The sequence below is a fragment of the Perognathus longimembris genome, chromosome 20, assembly GCF_023159225.1.
Source record: "Perognathus longimembris pacificus isolate PPM17 chromosome 20, ASM2315922v1, whole genome shotgun sequence".
Lineage (NCBI taxonomy): Eukaryota > Metazoa > Chordata > Mammalia > Rodentia > Heteromyidae > Perognathus > Perognathus longimembris.
Genome location: NC_063180.1, coordinates 35049194 through 35076606, shown reverse-complemented (window position 1 = coordinate 35076606; position 27413 = coordinate 35049194).

Here is a 27413-nt window from a genome sequence, read left to right as displayed (position 1 = left end):
CGGGTTACTAAGAGCAGTCTGAGAAAGGAAGTTTACAATCTGGGCTTTTGGTTTGGGGTAATTTGCTGATGTGGCTTCATGCCTATGAGTCAGTTTTCAGTGACTGTTGACAAACATTTAAGGAAATCCACTTATAAAGAGAAAGGAGACTCTGGAGAGTCCCGTCCATGATCGGTGGGCCTGGATGGTTTGGGGTCTTGCAAGACAACAGTACATGATGAGAGCATGTTGTGGTATAACACTTTTCACCACAGGACTAAGATGGGAGAGAGAACAGGGAAGAAGCTGGGACCCCCACATTTCTCTCCAAGGGCCCAATCTCATCTGCTCAGTCCTCACACTAGCCACAAACTGGACGTTTCCACCATATTAGCCTTCCTGTGAAAGAGCCCTTAACACATGGAGAAGCCATCTAGAAAATGAAACTAATTTGGGGAAATATTCAAGACCTTCACAGTGAACTCTAGTTCAGCTCCTATTTCCCTGAGCTATTGCTCATCCACTAACAAGAGTCTGTCCCTGCCCAATTTCCTGAACCATACCCAGAGAGATGACCCAACTCCTAGGCAAGATTTGATGTTTTGAGGTACCTGCCACCTTGACATCATGAAAACATGGGTATACAGCAGTGCACAACAGCACCAGTACAGCAGCTTTAGGTACTTCCTGTCTTCATGGTCACATACTGTCCAAATATCACTGTAAGACGGGCAATAGCTGAGGTTCACATGCTGGCATCTCCCAGTGAGCCAGGGTGAGCCTGGAATACGGAAGGTCATCTGAGTACCACACCCTTCTCCTATCCAGGAAGATCCCTTCCTCCCACGTGAGTTATGTGAGTTATGACTCATTATATACGAAGACAGTGAGAATTAACAAGGGGTCTCTTTATGGAATATGGTCTGGTGAAATCCAGGTGTGCTTATTAATCACACAGGACTTAATTACAAAAAAAAAAAAAAAAAAGAAAAAAACCCTAGTGTTCCAGGACTCTCTACCGGTTAAAGTTCTTATAATCAGCTCCATTCTTGACAAAACAAAGAATGTTTTGTCCTGGAGATTCTAATTGAAGAAAGTTAATGAAATGGCACTTTTTTTTTTTTTTTTTTTGCCCCACAAGCAAACCTAATGTTGAACCTGGAAACACGGTTAAGACCTTAAAGGTGAAGTAAGAAAAAACTAAGAAATATGTTCTGACAAACAACAAACTATAGGAAACTCAGATCACGCACAAAGGGCTCTCCCTGCCCCCACCCCCCAGTTCCACCTGTCCTGGGCTCTGCTGACTTGCTTCTCATTGGTCTTCAGTGGTAAAAATGGATGAGCATCTAATGTGAGAGGTAGAGGGGTTATTCAATCTACTAGAGGGAAATAGTCCACCCAGAAGAATGTGTGTGTGTGTGTGTGTGTGTGTGTGTGTGTGTGTGTGTGTGTGTATGATATGATTTAAGAAATGAGGCAGGAGGCAGGCACTGGTGGCTCATGCTTATAATAGTAACTACTCAGGAAGCTGAGATTTGAGATCTGAGCTTCCTGATTCAAAACCAGACCAGGTAGGAAAGTCCATGATACTCTTATTTCCACTTGACCACTAAAAACTCAAGAAGTGGAGCTGTGGCTCAACTGTAGAGCAGTAACCTTGAGAAAATGTAAGGAAAGAAAGAAGGAAGGAAAGGGAGGAGGAAGGGAGGGAGGGAGGGAGGGAGGGAGGGAAGGAAGGAAAATTGATTGGGAGACCTGAACAATCACTAAAGAAGAATGCTGCAATGGGAAGTCAATATAAAACTTTATTCGTAAAATTTGGTGCTCAATAGCTTCACTTACAGAGAAATACAAATGATAGGACTAAAACAACCATATCCCACCAGCAAGCCAATAAATATCAGGAAATGTTGATTGATAGTAAGGGTTTAAAGTAATTAGAATTTGCTGCAGAGAAAGTACAACCACAATGAGAAACCCTCATTGCCCTCTTCCTAGCTCAGATTCCAAGGGCAGACCAAGGACCTTGCATAGGAAGTGCCCCTGCTCACCCACCCAGTAAAGGATAGCAAGGACTAGATTATCAGTCTAATCAGACCCCATCTAAAGTGGATCAACTATTTTACACAACACAATTGGTTCATGTTTTCTCTAGATCACTAGATGGTGAGATTGATGCCTGCTCAAGACAGCAATGTATGAGATTCAATCAAACGAAAGCTTCACTAGGTCTCTTTACTCAGGAATCCATCTGGGTTCTCCTCTTGCTCCTGGGAGATAAGGCTATGTTTGCTTCAGTGGCTTTTTCACACTTGCATCTGTTGTTATAACTGGCTGTTATAATACACCACGTGTGCATGTGTGTGTATATGTGTGTGTGCAAATGTTGTTTTCTTGCATTTGTGTAAGATGGAAAGCAGTAAGGGTTGAACAAGGCTGGTTTAATTCTTTCTTTCTGGGGAAATTTAATATTCTCAAGAAGAATTCTGGAAAAAAGCTTAGAAGATAATAACAACAACAACAATAAGCACTATCCAATTAGAGCTCACAAAAGTTCTCAACTATGTCTGTTTTTGTTTCTCTGTGGATGTATTAGGTCAGGTGTGAACATGGACTTCTATTATGGAATTTTTACAAATTTGAGAATTTTTGAAGTCTCATTTTTTTTGAAATTCCAGTTTTTCAGAATTTGGAAAACTTTTTGGAATTTTTGAAAATTAGGGATTTTTTTCTTAAACTGAATTTCTCTTCCAGTTTGAGTATGCTACAGGAAGAAAGCCCTTGTGTTCAGTGTGTCTCTGCTGGTGATGGGATCTAGTTGTCAGTCTATGTTGGTAGAAATTCCAGAAGTTATTCATTTGGAGTAATGGTCAACTGCCTATCTCCCACCCCTTAGGAAATGTGCAAAAGTGTTTCAGATCCATCTGGGTAGAAAACACAGAAACATAAGATCATTATCAGGCATGACACTTTTCAGGTCACGTTGCTTCCACGTTTTGTGAGTTCCAGTGAACCCAGGACTGCTAATGAATGATTTCCATTGGGTAATTTTGTTGTTTCTGTTTCAAGTTTCCAGTTTTCCTATCTGGATTTCATTAACGTTGCAATGATTTACCCACAAGGGGTTTGGTTTCTTAACTTGATTGGGGAAAGGGACATTGGGAGGGGTGGCTGCCTTGGTGGGAAAGGATATTTCTTTTTAACCTCATGGCAATTGTACATGTGTGTGCAAGAAACTCGAGCAGTGAAATGTTTCAGTTGCTGTTGACTTTGTTTCTCAAACTATAACTGGAGTGTACTTTACTGACAATATACTTACCAGACACCAGAGTGATCAGCATTTTATCACTCAGAGAAAAAACAATATATGTACACATCCCCATTTATACATGTATATATGGTATTTGAGAAGCATAGCTAAAGGTAAGAGAAGAAAAGCCAGTTTTCAAAACAAATTTCATTCATTATTGTTTGTTCACTCCTATTTTCTCTCAGTTGTTAGTGTTTTCCTACTAGTAGCATGAGTGATACATCTTCAAGATTACTGGCTCCTCAGGACTCTGAATTGTCTGTCCATGAGTTCCTCAGGTCCTGAGAGAACCAGAGCATTACCAGGCATTGACATTGCCCCCATGCCAAATTCCTTCACTGTGCTTCGATGGCACCCAAGTGTATGCGCCTTGATGCTGAGAAGCCCATTTTCTTTACATTGCTCTAGTATATCCCGAAGCTAAGGTACATACCTGGCATCATGGCTCCTTTGGGTCAAGTGTCTGATGGGTCAAGACTTTGGCATATTTTTTAAATCATACCAGTCTGTCACTGGAATGAAATCCACTTGGCCACGGTGGGTGATCTTTGTAGTATGTTGCCAAATGAGGACTTCTGCCTACACATTCATTAAAAAGCCAATCTACAGATCTCTCTCTCTCTCTCTCTCTCTCTCTCTCTCTCTCTCTTTCTCTGTGTCTTTATTTGCTTTTGTATCACACTAACGCAAGCTTCACAGAATGAACGTGGGAGCAGGCCTTCTCTTTCTATTTTATAGGATAGTTTGAAGATTTGTGTTGGTTTTCTAAATATCTCATAGAACCCAGCTGAGATCCTGTCCAGCACTGGGGTTTTCTTTGTTGACAGTCCCTTTATTACTTCTTCAACCTCATGGCTTATTATAGACATGTTGAGATTTTTAATATCCTTTTGATTCCATTTTGGAGTCAAGTAATTCATCCATTTCTTTTAGGTTTCCAATTTATTGGCGTACGAGTTTTCCAAATGTCTCATGGTTGGACTCAGTAGCATCTGTTGTAATAATACCCTCTTTCTCATCACTGATTTTATTTATTAAACATGAATATCCACTAAATAAAATCTCTACGAATCCAAACAACTGATGAGTGAATGCAGGTGAAAATACAAACTGCCTGTTTGAACTACTTTTCTCAAATTATGCACCACAATCGTCCATAGTGATAAAAGTTCTGACATGAAAAGGGGATCCAGGTGGAATCAAGAACAGAGATATAGGGGCTGGGAATATGGCCTAGTGGCAAGAGCGCTTGCCTCCTACACATGAAGCTCTCGGTTCGATTACCCAGCACCACATATATGGAAAACGGCCAGCAGAGGCGCTGTGGCTCAGGTGGCAGAGTGCTAGCCTTGAGCGGGAAGAAGCCAGGGACAGTGCTCAAGCCCTGAGTCCAAGGCCCAGGAGTGGCCAAAAAAAAAAAAAAAAAAAAAGAACAGAGATATATTATATCATCATTTACTTAATAAGATAATACTTATTGTTCCCATGGTGAATGATTTGGGAAGTACTGTCTTAGAGAAATTAAAATTAAAAGGAATTGTACCAAGGTTCCTTAGAAAAATGGTCTCAAACTATGGTACAGTTTGACTGACATTGTATCTGTTGTTATGTTAGTGTGATTGAGACCAACATCAAAATAGGTGATCAAGGCAGTGTGCTCAGTTCCTTTATTATTTCTTTCTTTGTTTGCAAAAGCTAGATGATGGTAAGGGAAGATGTTTCCAACATTCACACTTCATGAAGGCTGGGCTGGTTAGGCTTTTCTGTATTATTAAAAACATTCCTGTTTCTAAAGGGCAAATGATGGGAGTCAGAGGTGATGTTACAGAGAAAACAATAGGTGTTTTGTACGGACACCTTCTCTGAAGCCTGGAAAGGCACACTTTGTGTGTGTGGTAGAGAGAGAGAGAGAGGAAGAGACATAAAGATTTCTTCTGCAAACACATTCAAATATTTGTCTGCTATCTGCTTTGAGTAATGAGGAGAGGGGAGATGGCATGCCTTTCATGGAGAATCTCTTTGAATTTCTGTCTCAGGATTTGAGAGTAGGGATGAGGGGAGGGGAGAAGTTGGGGGGGGGGTGGCAGCTTTGAGTCCCTTCCCAGGGCACCAGCTGTGAGTGAAATGACTTGAGCATCTGACTTTCAGAGCCTGGCTCTCACGACTCATGCTGGCTGCTCCCTCTGTGGTGGGGGTGGCTGACAGGATCACCTTTCTTCCTGTTCTTCCTCCACAGCCCCCACCTCCCGCCTTTCCCTACCCCCAGGTCTATTTTTATTTTATTTTTTTTTCATAGCCTCTGAAAATGCAATGGAGAATAAAAACGTGGTCAGACCTGCCGCCAGCACCTATGCCCTCCAGTCTTAAGCTGACAAAAATGTCAAGAAACTGACAGTTAATATGCGAATGGAAAGCTTGCAAACAAGAGCAAACCCCAGACTACTTGACGCCTTCGCCACACCGTGTCATGATTTTCAAACAGAAACAGCAGTTGTGGGATTTATTATCTTGAACATCGCTTCTTAAATTTTTACACCATGCAAATGTTAGAATACCAAGAGGTGTGAAAGGGCTGGGGGCGGGGGTTGGAAGTTATTGAAGATGGAAAGAGGTAAGGCGTATAAGGAAATAGTCAAACCCTACAGAATGCCAGTAGGATGACCTTTGTCACACCCTGGTCTTATCATAGTGAAGAAGGAGGCTGGGAGAAGCAATGAAGTTTTCTCAGAGCAACCGCTGCCAACCAGTAATGGACCACCTGCCTTTAGGAGTCCAACCCATAAAAGCTGAAACATACAGATTTATTTGCTAGTCAGCCTGATGCCAGAGAACCTCATTCATTTCCTTAAATGCTTCTAGCACTCCTTCAGTTCCGGCTCTAGATGCTCTTAAGCATAGAGGCTTCTCAAGGTGTAAACTTTGGAGACTCTTGATGGCTGTTTTCACTTATAGACTTGTTCAATCCATATAAGAAGACTACAAAGTAAGTGTGTTGTTCTCTGGGAACGAAGGTGTAGTAGAAAGTAATTTTTCTCAACATCACAGTTGTTTGTAACAAGGCTAGCATTCCAAGCTACAAGCATTTGATCTCAGACAACTCTTTTAACCACAAGTTCCTTCCCTGGAGTAAGGAGTACGGAAATAGTTGAGTCAGTTTCTTAAATAAGCATATTTACATGCTATCCTAAACAGTGAGCCCATCTTGAGGGCCACATCAGGAACAAGAATGACAAATATTCTCTCGTTATTGTGTCTTTGGAATTGCATCTGAGACATTTCCCATATTTATCAACTGTAAACACTCATAACTTTGCTTTATTTTCTTCTCTTTTAACCTACCAGGAAACACAGGCATCTCATAAAGGAATGAAATGTCCTGTTTAGGCTAAATGACCCCAACACTGTTGTAAAAACCAGGCAGGAACAACCATACAAGGAGATAAGGTGAATTAATTGCTTTACTCCCCTAAAAACTCAGATTCATTTATAACTGATGGCTTTACAGTATAACTGTAATACCCAACTTCATGTGGAACACGCACAACTCAATGGCACATAAAATAGATGCTTCCTGGATTTTAGAAGAAAGAAGTAAAAAACAAAGTCAGAGAAAGCGGGAGAGGGAGAAGGAGAGAGAGGAAAGAGGAGGAGAAGGAGGAGGGAGAATAGGAAGAGGAGGAGGAAGAGGAGGAGGTTTTTGGAAGAGGGGGAGGAGGAACAAGCAGCTAAAGCAATTCCAAGGGTGATTGAGAGGACTCAATGCCCTTGAAACCTATATACAACATTCATCACAAGCTAGTAAACTACACACAAGAAGAAACTGAGGCCCCATAATCTTAGGTAGCATAGTCTTGGTTATCTAACAGGTGACTGACAAGTTATGTGCTTCCCAGCACTCTTTGACCAAAAGATGACTTTCACTGTCTTGTAAGACGGTGTATCCATCTCCATGGCTGTGCCATGATCACAGCTGTAAAGAGGGCCATAAAACGGCCATTGCAATCCAAATGTCACGTCAGCGGAAAGGTCTAAAGCTCATAATGGCCGTAGTGATAACTCCTTAATGTTCACATCTATCTATCCCCAGGGAAGTGGAGACACAAGCTTCTTTTTTCAAGATGGCCACTGTGGGCTTGGTACAATGGCAGAAGATTCCCGGGTACACAGTGCTCAGCTCTCTCTTCACTCTTTCATAAATCTCTTTATTACTTTCAAAGCAGATTATGGGGAAGAAAGAATAACAGTGTTAATTCCATTTGCATATGAATAGAAGAATGTATGTTGTGGAACTTCCAGTTAAAACCTGAGCTGAAGAACAAAGGCCGCCTGATTAGGAGTCTCTGGGAGGACCTCACTACCCACTCTTCTATTTTTCCGTTCTAGTTCAGTGTTCTGCTGAGACTGTAACCACTTCCTTGATAATGTCTCCAAACAGTATTTTCAGCAGCCCCATTTTGTTCTTCCTGTATGTAATTACAGATGGCAATTTTATACAGATGAACCATAGGATTTTTATGTTAATTTTGTTGTTGTTGTTGTTGTTGTTGTTCTGATAGTAGAGCTTGAATTCAAGGCCTGGCTCCTGTCTCTTGGCTTTTGTGCTCAAGCCATGTAGTCTACCAATTGAGCCACAGCTCCACTTCTGTCTTTTTGGGTGGTTAGAGATCAGAATCTCATGGTACTTTCTGCCTGGGCTGGCTTGGCATGGGGTCCGTCAGCTCTCAGTCTCCATATCTAGGATTTCAGGTGTGAGCCAGGTGGCTCAAGCTATATACATTGAAGTGAGACACACAAATACCAATATGTCTATTTTCTAATTTACAAGTAAGCTTCTTCTTTCTTACCTACACCATCAGTTGGTAGTCCTCGATGGTGAAGGAAAGAAAAAGGGGACTGCTGAGTTGACAGGAATGAAAAGTGGCAGATATAACATTGGGCAAATAACATGCAACCCATCAGGGACTTCCTTGTTTCCATAGTGACTGGGGGTCCTGCTTATGTGATTCTTCCTCCCCTAAGGGGGCGGGGAGAGTGTCTGCTCAACCAATGGGATAGCAGCGTATAAACAAGCCATCGACCAATCAGTGCAACGCCCTGGGGAGGAAATCTTGGCAGAGCCTTGTATTATAAAGATTACCCTTCTACTTTCAAATAAACTTACTCTGTTTACCTTATACAGTTTCCTGCCTTTTAATTCTTTAATGGGTGGAGAAAGTGAATCCCCACTCCTAGACTGCATCAGTGAAAAAAGTAAAGTTTGGAATCAAGTATACTAACTCTTAAAAGACTTATAATTATGTACTTAACAGTCCTCATATCATTTCTACTTTATAGAATGATCTAATGTGAAAACCAAGAGAGACTTTTGCTATATATTTATCTTAGAGGAAATCAATATATTTGTATTTTGCCTGCCCAGAAATCTGTGCCTACATTTTAGGGGAACTAGGGGAATTAATTTAAAGTGAGAAGCATTCTTCATCATCAGGATTTGTTCCAGAGATTTAAACACAAATAGGGGAGGATTGATTTATAATTAATACAATTAGAATCATGGTGGCTTCTAAGACTTCCCAACATTATTTTCCCATCTCAGCTTTCCTTTGGCCAACATCTTACACAACTGATTTTGGTTATGAAATGGATATAAAATATTAAACACTGTTAATATATTTACTATGTTTCTTTCCAGAATTCAGTCAGTAGGGACTCTCTGTTTCTCCTTTCAACTGTTAGACGTTGGAATGAACAACGTTTTGGAAATGCAGACTTGGGGGCAGTTTGCAACTTCTAAAAATTCGTAATTTTCACACATCTTTCAAAATATAACTAGTGTGTTATATAGACTCTTTTTTTTCAAGTACTGAGGTTTGAATATAGGGATTCATACTTCCAAGGTTGGTACCTTATCCTTTGAGCCATGTGTCAATTTCTACTCTTTTTTATTTTGTGCTAGTTATTTTGGAGATTGAATCTAGCCAACTTTTCTACCTGAGCTTGTTCTGAACTCTGATCTTCCAGATGTCATCCCCCAGAGTAACAGGATTATAGATGTAAGCCACAGACACCTAGCTCGCATATAGCCTTCACTGAGTTTCACCCATATGTTACAACACATATCATCATTTGATCATAATTAGCTAGTCTTTAGTAGTATCTGGTATGATTTACCTTATAATTGACAGCCACATGGGTTTGATTTTGAAACATAACCATGTATATACAGGGGCCTATAGGGGACCAAAAGGAGAAGAAAAGAGAAAAAAAATTAAATTCTCTGACTTGAATGTTTCTAGACAGCCAGAGAACTCATCCTAATCATTTGGTTTGCTAAATGGTTCAGAATCAAAATGATAGAAAAGACAGCTTTGAATTTGTATCGATCAAATCTTGGTTCTGTCACCTGGTAGACAGGTGACATTGTAGAAGGTCAGTTTCTCCAAGCTGTGGTTTCCTCTTATGGGAAATGGAGAGACACAAAGGAGGAGTTGCCCAGATTTGTGAGAGAATGTTAAATGCTTAGTGTCTCAGAGTAGCATATCATGTGTCATAAAAATATTATTATTAGGAGTAGCAATAAGAAAGATATCCACCATCTTCTCTTTTTCTTTCCTTCCCTCCCTCCTCTTCCCTCCCTCCCTCCCTCCATTCTTCCTTCCTTTCCTCCCTACTGTCTTTGAAACACCACTAAAACTAACCTGGACTAATCCCTGACACTTTAAGGTGAGGTGCTGATGAGTTAGTAGCACCCTATTCTTTGTTCTTTGTTCAATTTCCGTATCTTCCATGGTGTGCACTACTTAAGATCCTTTTAATAGATTCGTCTTTTGCTTAATCAGTCAGTTTTTTCTGTGTCCAACCGAAGTCACACTGCTGATGAGACCATTAAGTATTATTTTTAGGTCCCCGAAATGACCATGTCATGTTGATTCAAGTACATCTTTACTTTAGAGGCAGAAGTACCCACAGAAATCTGAAAGAGTGAAGAACAACTTCCAAGGCAAAGTTGCCTGCTGGAGGAAAAGGTAACTTGCTGTGTTGCATGGTATAGTGCCTTCTGGTAAATTCAGTCCCATGACCAATCAACTGAGTGGAAGAAAATCAAGTAAATTGGTGGTTCAGCTGCCTGGACTGCTCATGTCATTCTAAAAGCAGGATCCGACGCAAGTCTTCAGTCACAGCTGCATAGAGCCTTCTCATGTATATATATTTACATATTATATTAATATCCAGATTATATATGCATTTGTTATGTTTATAAATTAATATTAGTATATATTACATACTATATAAAAGATAACCCTGTTATCTAAAAGTGACATCTTTGTTGTTGTTTTTTTTAACTCCAACTGTGCTAACCAAGAATGTAAAACAGTAGGAAAGGTTGAGTATCTAGATTATTGACATCATTAGCTAAAGATGGTCGAAAGAATAAGGCTGAACCCTAAGAGAGGAGGCATCGAATTTGCAGTCTGGAAATCTAAAGGGTACTTCCCCTTGTGTTGTATACATTGTTGCCAGAGACACTTCTGTGGACATAGGAGATTTCCTCAAGCCAATGTCCTCATTTTGTGGTCAATAGTATTTGACCCATGCAGTCATCCCACAGGCTACCATGAGCATCCACTAAAACCTTGTCCCATTTAGAACCTACTTCAGAAATGCATAAATATGTGCCATAAACAGCGTTTGTGAACTGGAAAGGATTAAGCAAACTATAGCCATGCTGTACCATTCATCAATTCTGTTACTTGCTTCTACTTTACTTGTTTGTCCAGGCCTCAAAGCTAATTTTGGTTGTCCCTTTTCTCTCTCATCAGACACTCTATTTTTGATAAATTTAAACTCTTCAATCTATGTCCAATCTATGTTGCAAATGACATGCTCTTTTCCTTCCTTCCTTCCTTCCTTCCTTCCTTCCTTCCTTCCTTCCTTCCTTCCTTCCTTCCTTCCTTCCTTCTTCCCTTCCTTCCTTCCTGGTATCAAGGCCTGAAAGAGCTTGAAGCTCACTTGGCTTGCTTGCTCATGCATGGCTGGCATTCTACCACCCTAGCCACACTTCCAATATGACATTTTTCTGGTTAAATGGGAGATGAAATCTCAAGGACTTTTCTGGCCAAGGTAGCTTTGAAATTCAAGCCTCTAGATCCCAACCTCCTGAATAACTAGGATTAGAGACATGATCTACCAACACCCAGCGAAGGTTCTTGTTTTCTGCTGTAAATGAGGATACCTTTTTTTCATAAGTGAAAGAGCAAATCCCTGGCCTCTGCTAGAAGTCCCACCTCCTCCTGTTCTAAAATGTCAATTGCTCCTTTAGTCTTTACTAAAGACTAAGATGAAGACTCCCTATGTTTCTATATTTATGTCTATGCTTTCTCAACTTCCTTATAGGTTTATTCTCTTTACCATGAAATACTGATGTTCCTCAGAGTTAATTCTAGGTACTTTCTCTTCTTTGTCTTCATTTTCTCTCCTAAAATCTTGACTGTTCTTGGAGTTTCCAAGTTTATCAACTCTAAAACATTCATGGTAGTTACATTTTGAGCTTCAGATCTACAGAACTGATTATCTTCTACATATCCACAGGAAAAGCGAAATCAACAAAAGCCCTACCCCACTTACTTTTTGCAGGATTTTCTCAGCCTCTGTAAAAGTAATTGCTGTTCACCACTTTTGACAATTCTTTCACCTGTAGCACAATCTATTAGTTTCTTTCCCTTTTGTAAAACCCAACAATGTATTTGTCTATACATGGCTGCCAATAAATTCATCTCTCATCCTTTGACTATCACAAATGCCACTATGACTTTTCCTACTCCAAATATGGGTCTTTTATTTTAAGCCTTGAATAAGAACTGAAGTCCTTGCCTACTATGATAGATACAGCTTTGATGAATCAGCAGATTCTTTTTCCCTCACTCCATCTCTGACTATTCTTTCCTTTGTCCGTTACAATGGAGCACTGACTTTTCAGATCTTACTGTCATCATTGTATTTCCCACTTCACAACCATGCACAAATCATTCCTTGTGCAAGGAGCACGCTTCCCATTTCAGCTTGAACCAGCTCCATTGTATCCCAGCTGAAACGTCTTTATTACTCACCTCACATTAGGCTTCTTTTTTCCCTTTCACATACTGGATCATAGTTTCCTCCATAGAGTTTAAAAAGAGTCATAATTGTGTATTACTTCTGTGTGTCCTGTCCATCTTCCCAACTACGCTGTAAGTAACAAGAAGCGATGTTACCTGTCCATTTTATTCTCCATTTTATTGCTGAGAGCCTAATGCATTATCAGGAAGGTAGCCATCAAGTAATCGAAACCTGTTGAATGAATGCATCAATTCTCTAGAATGTTCTATTTCTAAGCAGATTTTCTTTTTTTTTTCCTTTACACCAGAAACATTGGGATTTATTTATGTGCCCATGGTTTCATTATTTTAAGCTCACGCAATAAGCCTTTCTACAGAAGACAAGATTTACCAACTGTATAAAAAAGCATTTATTTGATTTTTCTGCATAGTTCCATTTAGATGCACAGAATCAATCTATAGTATAACTTTCAGTGCCCTAGCCTGGTTAAAAGAAAACTATTGGTGAACTCCTTAAAGGAAATGAATCATCCAAAGCAATCAGATTTCATATTTCTCCTAAGAACAGAATTGTCCCCATCCCCAAAATTTGAAATATGAATAATCTTCAGAAGGTCTTTCATCTTTTTAGTCCTCTCCCTAATTTGTCATTTCGAGAATGGATGTCCTAACTTTACTGATGGAAGAGAACTTGGATAGACTGTAAACTCAATGAGCCATTAAATAGGTGACAATAATCTTGATAGAAGTTTGGAATATTTAATTAGCACAAAAAATACTCTTAGCCAGCCACTCAATTATATCCATAGATCCTCCCCAAAACATCAGCCAACTATTTTGCATGCCCATGAAATGCCTTCAAAGACATTTATGAAAGAAAAGGGAGATAATATTTCATCTTTTAATTGAGAACTTGACATGCTTTTGCGTGTCCAGTAATAAAGTTTCAAAGTGAATTCAGCATAGATCCTTGAGATGTTTTTAAAGGTGACATTTCTATCCTTAAGGCTAACACCACATGAAAGTGAGAAAAGGCTTTTAAAGCCAGTTGGCTAGAGAAAAGAAGTAATATTGTCTGGTTTGCCCAATGTTCTCTTTCTTTTGAATATTATCTACATGAATGCATGAATTCTCTAGAATGCTCAGCATGGAATGAAGATGGATAAAATGGGGGAGGGGATGAAACCAAAGAATCATAATCTTGCAAATCATAATCAAAACCAACTCTGAAGAGTTGGTTTTCTAGCCCAAGAACCAAGAGCTATAGAAAAATGACAGGCTTTGAGAGAGAGAAAAGTATATTGAATGCTTTAAATGCCAACAAACAAAGAATTTTACCTAACTTTTGGAAGGCTTATCCACTGTCTCCATCAGTTTGTTCATTAAGAAAACTATGCTCTATATTTTTCTTATACGATTAAAAGTATGGTTTTTAAGAGATAGGACTTCAAAACTGATCCAGTCAATTGGTTTCCCAATTGAATAATTTCGCATGACTACAAAACAATCATGTAGGTTTTCCTATTTCAGATAGACTCAATGTTTAAAGTTTAGGTTTGATGTTTCACAAAATTCCACTCCCCACATTTCTTCATTAAGCAGTCTTAATATCAGAACTGTAGGGCTGGGGATATGGCCTAGTGGCAAGAGTGCCTGCCTCGGATACACGAGGCCCTGGGTTCGATTCCCCAGCACCACATATACAGAAAAACGGCCAGAAGCGGCGCTGTGGCTCGGGTGGCAGAGTGCTAGCCTTGAGCGGGAAGAAGCCAGGGACAGTGTTCAGGCCCTGAGTCCAAGGCCCAGGACTGGCCAAAAAAAAAAAAAAAAAAAAATCAGAACTGTAGCCCACATATAGATGGCATACAGAAGAAATTTTTATTTCTCTGGGTTATGTTGTCCTCCCTGTATTTTTTATTGCATGCTTCCCTTCAGTGATACCAACCTAACCTGGGGTGAAATTCTGGGACACAGACTAATAAAGTGTCATGAAGAGCTCTTAATATTCTCCCATCTACGTTCTAGCCAGGGCTGATGCTGTCTGGCCTCTGAGATCAGATGAGATCAGACATATTCAGGGTGATATGGTGATAGACCTTGCTGTGTTCTCCACCTAAAACGATGCTGACATAGGTTTAAATCTAGTGGCCACAGAAAAATGTTCATCTTGTCTTTGGAATTTTGACATTGCTCAGCATGCTTATACCATCAAGGAGAACTTATTCTATTTTTTTTAGTTATTTATGTATTCATTGAAAAGATAGCCACTATCAAATGTTACGCACTAGGTCCTGATATGAACACAGAGAAGGTAATAATCCGTCATAAGTGCAGAAAAAGCTTCTTAATTCTGCAAAGTAAAGAACTGGGCACTAGACTGATTGCCCGACAGTTCCAGACAGTTAAATGAAATGAGGCCTAATTACTTTATTATTTCACAAATTGAGGTCTACACATTTCCCAATAGCTTTCTCTTCATAGAGTTTTCCATTTCACAACTTCTATTGTTCATTGTGAATGTTTGCACACTGATTATTCAAGACTATGGTTTATAAATATTTTGGTCTATATCATGCCAAATGATTGTCTTTTTTTTTCATTGAATGATTCACATCAGCATGTATTTTGATGTCCTGCATAAAATTCATATACTTGTTCATTCTGCAAACTTCTTCTACCTAGAGTCTCAGCACCAGAAATAAAGACAGTGAAATAATGAAGAGCTACTAAGCTCCACTGGACCAGTCTATCTATCTATCTATCTATCTATCTGTCTGTCTGTCTGTCTGTCTGTCTGTCTATCTATCTCTGCATGTATGTATGTATATGCATATATACACATATTATATATACATATATATATACACTTTTATTTTCTCTACTGGGTCTTGAGTTCAAAATTGCTTTGACTGAGCTTTCTTGCAGGTGTCTGTTCTTAAGTGTCTCCCAGCTAAGCCCCATCTCTAGCCTACGTTGATGCTGGTTATTTTTAAGATGGACATGAACTGTGCTGCTCAGGCTGGCTGTAAGCCTCCCCTCTTCTCAGTTTCCTGGGTAAATAGGATTACAAGTTCCAACTTTAGTTTGTTTCTTATTTCAGGACCTCTAATGTTACATTGAGAAAAAAGTAGAGCCTAATTTCAAACCTAAAATTTTCAGTATTCTTATTTAGAAGGCCACATGGTCTGAGAGTTAAACATAAAATAGCTGAAAAGGAATTTCCTTTACCAATCGGTGAATGAGATCCAATAGTCAAGAATAGTGTCAAATTTTACTAACTACTCTTTTTCATTTAGATGACTACAGAGGTGTTTTTTTTTCTTTTAATAAGTTATTATGTAGTGAACTACGTTCATGGGTTTTCTAACATCAATAATTCTTGAATATATATGTATATATGACAAAGTTAATTTTGTTATGATATATTATCTTTTAATTTAGAGTTTCTTCACTTTAAGAGTTTGGCACCTATTCATTAAGAAACAGAGTTCTAGTTTCTTTTCTGTAACATTTTTGAGTTTGTTAACAAGCTTATGCTGGGGTTTAAACAAATTGATATAATGCTTTTTATTTCATAAACTATAAATGGCCTATAAAGTATTGGGATAAATGACTACTGAAACTTGTGTGCTACTTACCTGTAAAATTAACTGAGGGTTTAAGAATTTCTCCTGAGAACATCTAAACATATTATTTCACTTTTAAAAGCCATAGGATTAAGTTTTTTAAATTCCTTCATGAATTATTTACTAGCCAAATTTTATTTCAGTTTTCAAAGTTGTTAGCAGATGGGTGATAATGTTTGCTTATCTGTTTCTGTAACAGATTTATTGAGATGTAGTTCACACCTCCTGCAGCTCACTCATTTAAAATGTACAATTCCCTGTGGCTTTTATTATATTCACAGACCCGAGTAACTATGGGCATAATCTAAACTTAGAACATTTCCATTATCCTCAAAGAAACTCACTTACCTGTCAACCCCCATTCCTTCCTACCTTCAAGCAATAGACCATCTAATGTACTGTTTGTCTCCATAGATTTGTCAATTCTGGATTACTTCATTCAAACGGTAGGATACAACATGAATTTTTATGACTGACTTTTTTGCTTAGCATAGTTTTTCCAAATTCATTGTCCTAAAGCTTGTATCAATGTGTGTGTGTGTGAGAGAGAGAGACAGACAGACAGACAGACAGACAGAGACAAAGAGAGAGACAGAGAAAGACAGAGACAGACAGACAGAGATTGTGTACTAATTTCATCACAGTTTCAGTTTGCCATTTCTGATATTGAATTTTCTTTCATGTGATGATCAGTATTTTTTATATACACATTCTAGTGAAATGGCAATTTAAATCGTTTTCTTCTTTATCTTTTTATTATTGGATTGAAGAAATTCTTCATACAGTCTTTACTCAGGTATTTATGACAGATGTGACCTACAAATATTTCCTCATATTTTTTGCATTCAGTTTTTGCTTAATGATATCATTTGAAGCAAAAGCCTCTTAATTCAATAAGATAAACTATACCAGTCTTCATATCAATGCTTTTTGTCACATTTGTTAAATAATTGGCCCATTCAGGGTGTTACATATTTAGCCCAATGCTTCTAAGAGTTTTGTCAGTTTAGTTTCATTCTTCCACCTGCTGGATTAACTTTTGCCCATAGTGTGAGGTTGGGGTCCAGTTTCATCTTTTATAAGCAAGTGGCTATCAGTGGTCAAAGAGCTACTTGGTGAAGAAACTCTCCATTTTCCTCTTGTGTTATCTAGCCAACCTTATCCAAGAAAATTTGTCTGCAAGTGAGAAGATTAATTTCTGGGTTACCAATTCTATTCCCACGGACTACAAATGTCTCTCTTTCTGCTACCCACTCCACACAGTGCTGGCTGACTGTTTCTTTATGGGTAATACTTGATATCAAGAAGTATGAATTCTCCAAAATGACTCTCTTTCAAGATTGTGTTGGCTATTCTGGGTCCCTCGTGTCTCCATAGGAACTTTAGTGCCAGTTTCTCAATTTCAGGAAGAGAGACAGGTCAGATTCTAACCGGAATTATATTGAATCTCACACTCAGGAAAGAACATCTATTGAATTCTTATACTCCTTTATCTCACTTTAATATTTTGATGTGCCCCCAAGTAAGCTTATTTTTTTTCTTTTCTCTAAAAATAAACTTGAAAAATTGTACTGAATGAAAATGCAAGCCATAGATTTAGAGCACAGATATGCAAAGATAGATCTAATACATTTCTGGTATTAAAAAAAAAACAATATTTAGGTCTCCCTCCAAAAAGACCCAAATATTAGAACTATACAGATGCTAGTCCTTGCTTTTCATTGGAACCCCCCATTATGTGGATATGATTATGTCATTTTGTTTCTGAGCTATTGTAAATACAAGCTGGCTTAACTTTGATTGCAATTATTATTTTTGTGCCAGTACTGGGGCTTGAACTCAGGGACTCAAGCTATCATGTAGCTTTTCACTTACAGCTGGTTCTCCACCACTTGAGCTATGCATCCAATTCTGGATTTTTGCTGGTTTATTGGAGACAGGAGTCTTTTCAATTTGTCTGCCTATGGTGGCTTCAAACCTTTGTCCTCAGATTTCAGTCTCCTAGGATTACAGGCCTGAGCCCCTCATACCTGGCTTGACTTTTGGTTGTATTTTGTTATTATAAATAAATTTATTTTTAGATTCTTGAAAGATTGTGTGCTTATATTTTACCGTGTCCTCATACTTCAGACAGTGTAGAGTAATAGAATATTTTAAATTCTAGGTGTTTTTTTCTCTGTGTTGAAAACACTGCTCATAGACATTTTGATTGTTTTGTTATTTGAAAAACCTATCACATAAATTTCTTTTTATTTGGCTTTACTAATGATTTAGTCTTTTAATTTTTTTCTGTCTGTATAACTTTACATATTTGTTATTTGTCACTGATTTCCAAGTTTTGATTTTTTAAGACTCTAAGTACATAGTACATGTTTTGTCCATGAAAATATTCCAGAAATTATGCAATTAAAATGTTTTCCTTTATTATTAGTTATATTTCTGTCAGTCACACAGTATTCTGGAAATTACCTCTTTGACCTCTATCCATTATGCCTTAGCATTTATTTTTACATTTTACGTGATTTTTATTTTTTTATTCTCTTCTGGGTTGTTTTCACAATCTGTTTTTTTCCATAGTCAAAGTTATTCTTTGGCTTCACTCATTCTCCTCATACAATCGATGGAGTAATTTATTTTCATTATGTATCTTTTTGTGTGGTCTTTTGATGATTATTGACTTAACTTCACATTGCTAACATTTTCTTATTTTTCCTAATGTTAATTAGTCTACTTTAAAATGTGTGTACCTATTATTTCTAGTTCAAATACAAGACATCCACTTGATATCTGAAAAGTTTTGGATCCTTAAGCATATTTTATTAGTGCCTATATTCCTAGAAAGCTATCAGATACTTTGCCAAGTTCTACCTAAAGTGAACAGTCAGTTCAATTGTGAATCAGGCCATTATGGAAGAGGAGAGAAAGGAGACATAGGAAAGAGCAATACAAGCTCCAGCAACCAAAATAACCTTTCTCCACAGAACTCCTGATTCATCCTTTTCTGGTGAAGAAATACACACGTTAAAAGAAAATATAGCTGGGTACTGGTGGCTCATCCCTGTAATCCTAGCTACTCAGGAGGCTGAGATCTGAGGACCAAGGTTCAAAACCAGCCAGGGCAGGAATGTCTGTGAGACTCTCCAATGAGCCACCAGAAAACTGGAAGTAGAGCTGTGGCTCAAAGTGGTAGAGTGCTAGCCTTTCATGTGAAAGCCCAGGGAGAGCACTCAGGCCCTGAGTTCAAGCCTCATGATCAGCAACAACAATAGAAAAGAAAATACATCTTATATTTAGGTCAGCTCTAGGTTGTTCAATGAGGGAAGTGAAAAATGTACCATTCAGTTTCACACCCTTTCTCTCTCTGTATCTGTCTCCCATCCCCCCATCCCTCCTTTCTCTCTCACTACCTTATTTCTTTTTCCAGCTAGGCACATGGCTGAACTGATAGGATCTTTGAAGAAATCTGGACCTCGGTTCTTATTAATGTGGTGGTGGCAGCAGATGCTTTGGTCCCCAGGGAGTAATGGAAGAACAGAATTCTAGAAATGACTTTTTTCCTCTTTTAAGACCATATAACCTAACGGTAACCCTTCTATATGTCACCTTTAGAATTACACATTTAAAAGCATAAAAAGAAAGAAAGAAGGAAGGAAGGAAGGAAGGAAGGAAGGAAGGAAGGAAGGAAGGAAGGAAGGAAGGAAGGAAGGAAGGAAGGAAGGAAAGAAGAAAGGAAGGAAATATCATTATGCCCTAAAATCTCCCAACCTGGATCCAAAGCCATCATATTATAAAAATCATTTCAAAACAATCCTTTGCTGCCTAGGGATTTTTCATTTCCTTATACTTCTCCTTCTTTGTAAATACTTTCCCTCTCAAATTTTCATTGGATTGATCTTATAGGTACGAACTAAGCTCCATCTCTTCTCTATCCCTAAGAAGAATTTTAACACACACTTGAATGACAACAGCATTGAATTATGAAGAGAACAACAATCATCATGTTACTTTTTTTCTTTTCTTTTTTTTTTTTTTTTTTTTGTTGATGTCCTGGGGCTTAGATTCAGGGCCTGGGTACTGTCCCTGAGCTTTTCCTGCTCAAGGGCAGCCCTTTACCTCTTGAACCACATCTGTCTTTGGAGTGGTTAATCGGAGGTCAGAGTCTCACAGATTTTCCTACACTGGCTGGCTTTGAATGGCCGTACTCGGGTCTCAGCCTCCTGAATAGCTACCATTAAAAGTATGGGTCCCTGGTGCCCAGGTGCTTTTTATTTGTTTGCTTTAATATCTGTGGCAATACCTCCAAACTCAATTGCATACATGAAATTTGCTAGTAGACTTTGCATGTCACTACACACACATAAAAGCCGGTAACTATGGGAGGTGATAGAAATGTTAATGAGTTTGATTACCTTTTCAAGGTGCATACCAGCTGAATTGGGGATACTTCTGCCTCATTCAAATAGAGGTCATGGGTAAGTGAAAAGAAGCCTCTCTGGTATTCTTGCCCTTGGAAGGTATTGAAGGGGGTGGGGTTGGTACCAGGGGCTGTGACTTGGTCCATCCTGGGTCTTTCACAATGAGTACAGCGAATCCTGGGTTTAGAGACCCTAAATGTCACAGCAATTTGTGCTCCAGTCAAGAATACATACTGGGCGAAGTCTCTGACTCGTTGCATTCCAACCTACTGCTGTCAGGTTCATTTCTGCTGCCTCTGCCATTCAGAAAACTCAGTTTCACTCTCACTGGGGCTCAATGGCGCCCCCCCCCCCCCCCCGGCTGCCGGGCAAGGTCCTTCCTGGTGCCTTGATCACTTTGTTAGCCACCTCTGCTTCTCTCCTTCATCTTTATGCTACCACCTCAGCAAAGGGGAGCAAGACTACTTAAGAGAAAAGTCTTTATTGGGACTTAATGTTGCAACACTGAGGAATGAGGACATTACGGGACAGAATCGTGCGATGTCAGCCAGTAAGTTAGCATCTTGCTTAGAGCTGCAGATCAAAAGGGTGAACCATGGCGTCTGTACCAGTGGTCACATCCCATCCTCTTTGAAGGATAATGCTTGTGCCAATCAAAATTCCTTTAGGCAAATGAAGGATTGCGTTTGTACCAATCAAGGTAATCCTTTATGCAAATGAAGACTTGCATTGGCACCAATCAGGGAAGTTTTCTTTTATAGAAATGAAGGAGTGTTTGGACGAATGATGAGTCTTTTATGCAAATGAAATATTGTGTTTGTACCAATTACAAGTTTTTCTTTCAGAACATGCTCTTTTACAGACCTAGGTAGAAAGGGATGGAGAATTTGTCAAGATTTATGATGGGAAAAATCCTGGACATGGGAGCTGCTGCATCAATACCTTCAGGAGCCAGTTGTACCTTGGTGAATGGCCTCCTCCATTTGTCTGTGAAGTGTTTAATGCAGCTGGGGCTGGCATGAAGACAGTCCAGCTGGGGACCGGACCAGGAGTCTTTCAAAAGAGCCAGAGCCTGAGGGAAGGGTCTACTAGCTGTCAAGGAGTCAAACTACCCAGCTTCCTCATAATGTTTTAATGTTCATTTAAAGGAAAAACAAATGCTAAAAAGACTGCTTACCATAAAGGCTTATAATTAATATTGGCAGCCTTTTAATAGTATTTTACAGTATTCTAACATTGCTTGACTCTGGTCTCAGTGCCTTCCGGAGAGGCGAGTGCTTGCCATGTGTTTAAAATGTGTAACAAGGGCTGGGGATATAGCCTAGTGGCAAGAGTGCCTGCCTCGAATACACGAGGCCCTAGGTTCGATTCCCCAGCACCACATATACAGAAAATGGCCAGAAGTGGCGCTGTGGCTCAAGTGGCAGAGTGCTAGCCTTGAGCGGGAAGAAGCCAGGGACAGTGCTCAGGCCCTGAGTCCAAGGCCCAGGACTGGCAAAAAAAAAAAAAAAAAGTAAAATGTGTAACAAAACATCACAATAAACACAGTAAACATAAGAAATGTTTGTCAGTAATACCTCAATACAATGGAAATAAGTAAAATAAATCATGAAAAATGCCTTAAACTTTGTTCAGTGGTTTCATCATCATAACTATTGCAAGAAAAAAAGATGAAAGTGTTAATAATCTTGTTGCACTCATTAGGAAACTGAGGTTGAAAAACTTTAAGTGATTTCCCAAGATTCCATATTTACTTAATTATTCATATTTAATGGTTCTTTTGTTAGGAGATTTTTTTTTTTCTCAGTGACTAAGATCAGCTCTTTATTAACCCGGTGCCCCAGTGTTTCACCGAATATATTGTATGGCTTAAAAGTGAGTGTGTGTGTGTGTGTGTGTGTGTGTGTATGTGTACTATATATGAAGACTTCTCATTTCCTGACTCGGCAATCTCTTAATTTGAAGTAAAGAAGAATAGGTGCTTGTGGTAAGATTTTACGATCTGTGCACTTGTGGAATAAAGTTCTTGGTCATTTTACTTAAAGGAACATTAATATGCAGTTTCAAGTAGCCTCTCAGGTCAAGGAATTTTCTTTTTTTTTAACCTGTACAAGATTTATTTCAATAATCACAATACTTTAGAGTGATAGAAATATACCCTAATACAAAAGGAGTGATTCAAAATCCACCACAGGTTAAAAGAAAAAGCCAAAGACAGTGGCTTTGTATCTCAGGTTCCACTCACCACTCTGTTCTCCTTGGATTAATAAATGAGCTGTTGTGCAGAACACTTGCTCTGAATTCACCATACCACCTGACAAGCAAGCACTACCACATCCAAGACTTCATTGCCTTATTCTTGCTTTGGCTGTGCTCAAGAAATTTTCTTGTATGAGATTTTTTTTTAAACTTTTCTACTTTATTTCTTTGTTTTATTATGTCATTATTGTGTTCGTTTTATTCTTTCACATATAGCAAATATTCCTAGAATTTGATATTCATCCCTTCCTCTTTCACACATTTTCGGGGAGAGAACAGGTTTTCCGTCATTTTTAATGGGTAGATCTGGACTTTCCAGTCTTACTCAGCTTCATAATTCTCAAGCACTCTGTTCTTACTATTTTCAGACTATAATAAGACTTTGTTCCTCATTCCAAAATTTCTCTATCCTTCACTTGACGCTGCTTCTATCTAGAATTTAATTTCATGTGCGGATTCAACTCTCCTTGTCCTTCTGTGGGTTTTCGATGGCCAACTATGGAACAGTGGGAGCACCAAGAACAGCAAGCTTCTAGGGCCAAGCTGTCATGACTTATTTTTCATACACGTGTAATACCCTAAGTATGAAGATTGAGCAGTAACTACATATCATCGGATAGCTTACAAATGTGATCATCCTACGAGGATTATTTTAAAATATAATAATCCTTATCTGTTAATCCTTATTATATACATACAGAAATATTTATGGTGAGAATACGGTGCCACAAAGTGGAGTGAGTGGTAAGTTGGATGGGTTTGGAATATTTCTGAGGATATCCTGGATGATGGTTTATGAGCCTAGAAAAAAGCCACTATTATGCACAATTTTGCCCTATTTTCATGTATAAGTTTAAAAGGAATCAATATAAACATGAAATGTATAACTACAAGAAGTGCTAAAGGAAAGTATGACTAAAACTTGAGGTGTGTGTGTCAGGGCCAGGGAGGATGGAGAGGGGGAGGCATGTGACCATTCCACTACTTTTCATTAGATCTTTCATGTGTTTCTTCATTTATAAAAGTATCTGAAGACAGTATTTTGTCAAAAATGAGAATAATAAGGGGAAAAAAAAACATTTCTGATTTATCATTTCTAGAGCTTTATCTTGCAGAAGGCCTCATGCAAACAGCATAATTAACCAAAAAAGCAGAAGAATATAAAAATGATCTCCACGGTACAGTTGTGAAGAATATATCACTGGAACCAAGCCAAATGACCATAATTAGGAAGTGTATCCAGTGATATTTGGACTTGTGCTTCGAAATAATGAGGTTGCACTATTTGCACTGGTCTGGAAAAAGTCCCAATATACCCTAATAAATGAATAGAAAGTAAAACCATTAAACTATATATAGTATTCAGCACCTTAATCCATTTTTTGTTTCTGTGTTTTTCTAGTGTTAAATATTTTTCCATAAACTGTTATCCTTTCAAGACAGTGAAAGTATTAGCTAATAAATGCTTTCTCCATCTGAGATATTGTCACAGTAAATATTCTTTGCAGTGCTTATACAGCACTTGATTTTGAGCACTGGGGGTGCAAGGATTGTGAACACTGATGTATTATATTTGGCATTACAGAAGGATTCTATGAAAATAGAGACACTAATGATTTTAGTAGACATATTGAGAATGGTGAAATGAATGAGCAATAGCTCTTTTACTCCCTCCCTCCCTCCCTCCCTTCGTTCATTCGTTCATTCCTTCCTTCCTTCCCTCCTTCCCTCCTTCCCTCCCTTCCTCTTTCCTTCTTTCTTTCTTTCTTCCTTTTTTTTCCCTTCTACCTTTCTTCTTTTCTTTCCACTGTCCTGGGGCTTGAACACAGGGCCTCGGTGCTGTCTATGAGTTGTTTTGCTCAAGGTTAATGCTCAGCCACATGAACAACAGTTCCACACCTAGGTTTTTGATGAAAAATGGAAGATAAGAATCTCATGGACTTTCCTTCCCAGGCTTGCTTTGACCAACAATACTCAGATCTCGGCCACTTGAGTAGCTAGGATGACAGGAGAAAGCCATCGTTGACCAACTAATAGTTCTTTCTGAACAGAGAAATTTAGCAAAACATGAATAATTCTTCTCTGTTTTTATACACGAATTGTGTTTCTTCTATGATGAAAAACAAGAGAGAGAAGACATGGCAATGGGAAAGTGCAATATAAATCACTAAAAATAGGCTGAGCCTGCATTATCATCTGGATCCAAAATATTCCCAGCATGTCAAAATCGGTTGAATGAAAAACTCTTGACCAAACTGTGAGAAGAAAAAAAGAAAAGGGTTTTCTTTCTATGGGTCTGGTTCACTGGCAAGGGTATTTGTTTAATTATACTTTTAGTATAACATCTTTTGTAAAATGAAGTCCTGGAATTGACACATTAGTTTTTATATGAGGCTTATGTTTATTATTAATAATTATTATTATATTTAAGTAGTTAGTTACACAAAGGAGTTGCCATTTAACAAAGCAGTTTATTAATAACAGTATCTTGATCAATGTCACCCCTTCTAACATGTTTCTTTTTAATATAAGATACAAGATAAAGAAGAAATGACAATGGAAAAAGTATGAGGTAAATCTTTTAAAGATATGCCTAGCATGTATCACCCTTAGGAGCCAAAGTATTCCCAACACACTGAGATTGCTTGACCAAAATATAAGAAAAAAAAAAGTTTTCATTCCTGTGAGGCCAGTTCCTTGGCAAGGAGGAGTTGATTGCACAACTCAGCCCTGGCATCCATGCTAGTGTTTACAGAAAAAACACAAAGCATTTTGTTGCTGATTAGATAGAAAAAAAAGGAAATTCCAGGCAGCAGTTTCTCAGAATGACTTTTACTTTGATGGGTATTTTTTTTAATGACTACGATTTATGTGAAAGTTTTTTCTGTAAAAAAAAAAAAAAAAGGAAAAAGAAAAAGTTCACACACACACATACACACACAATAAATATCATGCTTGATTGATTGCAAGACTGTGCACCCATCCAAAGACAACATACAGTGAGAGTCAAATATACATTTTTATGGGCTTTTGTCTGGGTTGCAATAACACCCGGAGAATATTCTTTAATTAAAATTTAAAACCGTAACTGATTCATTTTCTGAGGAAACAATCCCTGTAAACATGGAATCCAGCATTGGAAGGCTTGTGTGTGTGTAAATTTTCCTCTATTGGCTCTGGGATCCTGGGATGAGTTTGGGACAAGAAGAAGTAACAATGGAGTCTAGGAGAACAAAGAAGGACTTAGAGCTTTATCAACGTGTCTGGTAACTTCCTCTAACTGGCTAAATGGAAGCTGTGCTGGTTTAGGGAAGGTGTCTCTTGCTGTATGACACTGTTGGCACATGACTCTGAGTGTCACTCCCTTCCACTCTGGTAGCTACAATTTGTTGCAGTTCCCAAAAGCCTGTTGACTAGCTGTTGGTACAATGTAAGTCCCATGAATTTGGCTGTTGGCATGCAATGCAAATTTGAGATTGGTATCTGTTAGGAAACATCATTCCTGATTTTTTTTTCTTTTACTGCAGCCAAAAATAAATCTCAATTTTCTTCAGCAACTTCATGATGTGCATCTATGAGGTTTTTTTTTTTTTTTTAAATTTTTTACTCCCCCTTTAAAAAGAGAGAGGAGGCTTTCAAATGTTACTTAAAATACTTCTGAATGGCTTTTCAAGGAAACATGGAAATCTATTGCCAGGAAAGTAAGGGAGTATGTTCAAAGTAAAGACTCTTAAAACAATCTTGCCGTAGACTTTTGTATAAACCTTGAAATAAAAAAATGCTCATAATCTAGTTATTTTTATTAGACATTTATAGTCTTGCCAGTAATAAATTACAAGGACCTTTGAACCTCTCCAGACTAGAAAAAGAACCAGAATTGATGGTCTTCAAGTTTGACTAAATCACGTTCACAGCTTGAGCTTTTGTTTCTGACGTGACCCAGCCATTTTAGATTCACTCTTCATCAGATGAACCCCAGAAAAATCCTACAGGGTAGACCCAGCTCTTTAGTGGGGATGGTATATCATCCATTGGAAATAACTACTTTCACACATCTTAATCCTGCTTGACTCCCAGTGAGCTTATTTCACTTGTAACTATGCATTGAAATCTTCTGAAAGTTTTCCTGGGTATCAGTGTCTCACACCTATAACCCCAACTACTGAGATCTAGAGGAGTGAAGTTCAAAGCCAGCCTGTGTAGTGAAGTCTGAAAGACTCCATCTCCAAAATAACTACTAAATGCTGGGCTAGAGGTATAGCTCGTGTTAGAGCTCTACCATAGCAAATGTGAAGCCCTTGAGTTCAAACCATCGTGCCACCAAAAGTAAAAAAGAGAGAAGAGTTTCCATAAAACTGATCATGTGATTATTACCGAAGGAAGAAGACATTTTCACCAAGCAAGAAAACAATTACTTTTTTATAGCCTGTCTTCCAGGTAGTTGATTGACCCATCTTTTAAAGGTGAGTATATTTATCAGTTAATTCCTTCACCCCTGTTCCTTAGCAGAGTGTTTGCTAAGTGCTGGCTTCCTTTCCTAAATGATATAGAAAATAAAGGGGGTTTTGTTTGTTTTTGTATCAGTACTAAGGCTTAAACTCACAGTGTCTCTTAGTTGGCTTTTTTTTTTTTTTTGCTCATGAATGTCCCTCTACCACTTAAACCACACCTACCCTTTTTGCATTTTGCTGGTTAATTGGAGGTGAGATCATCATGGAGTTTTCTC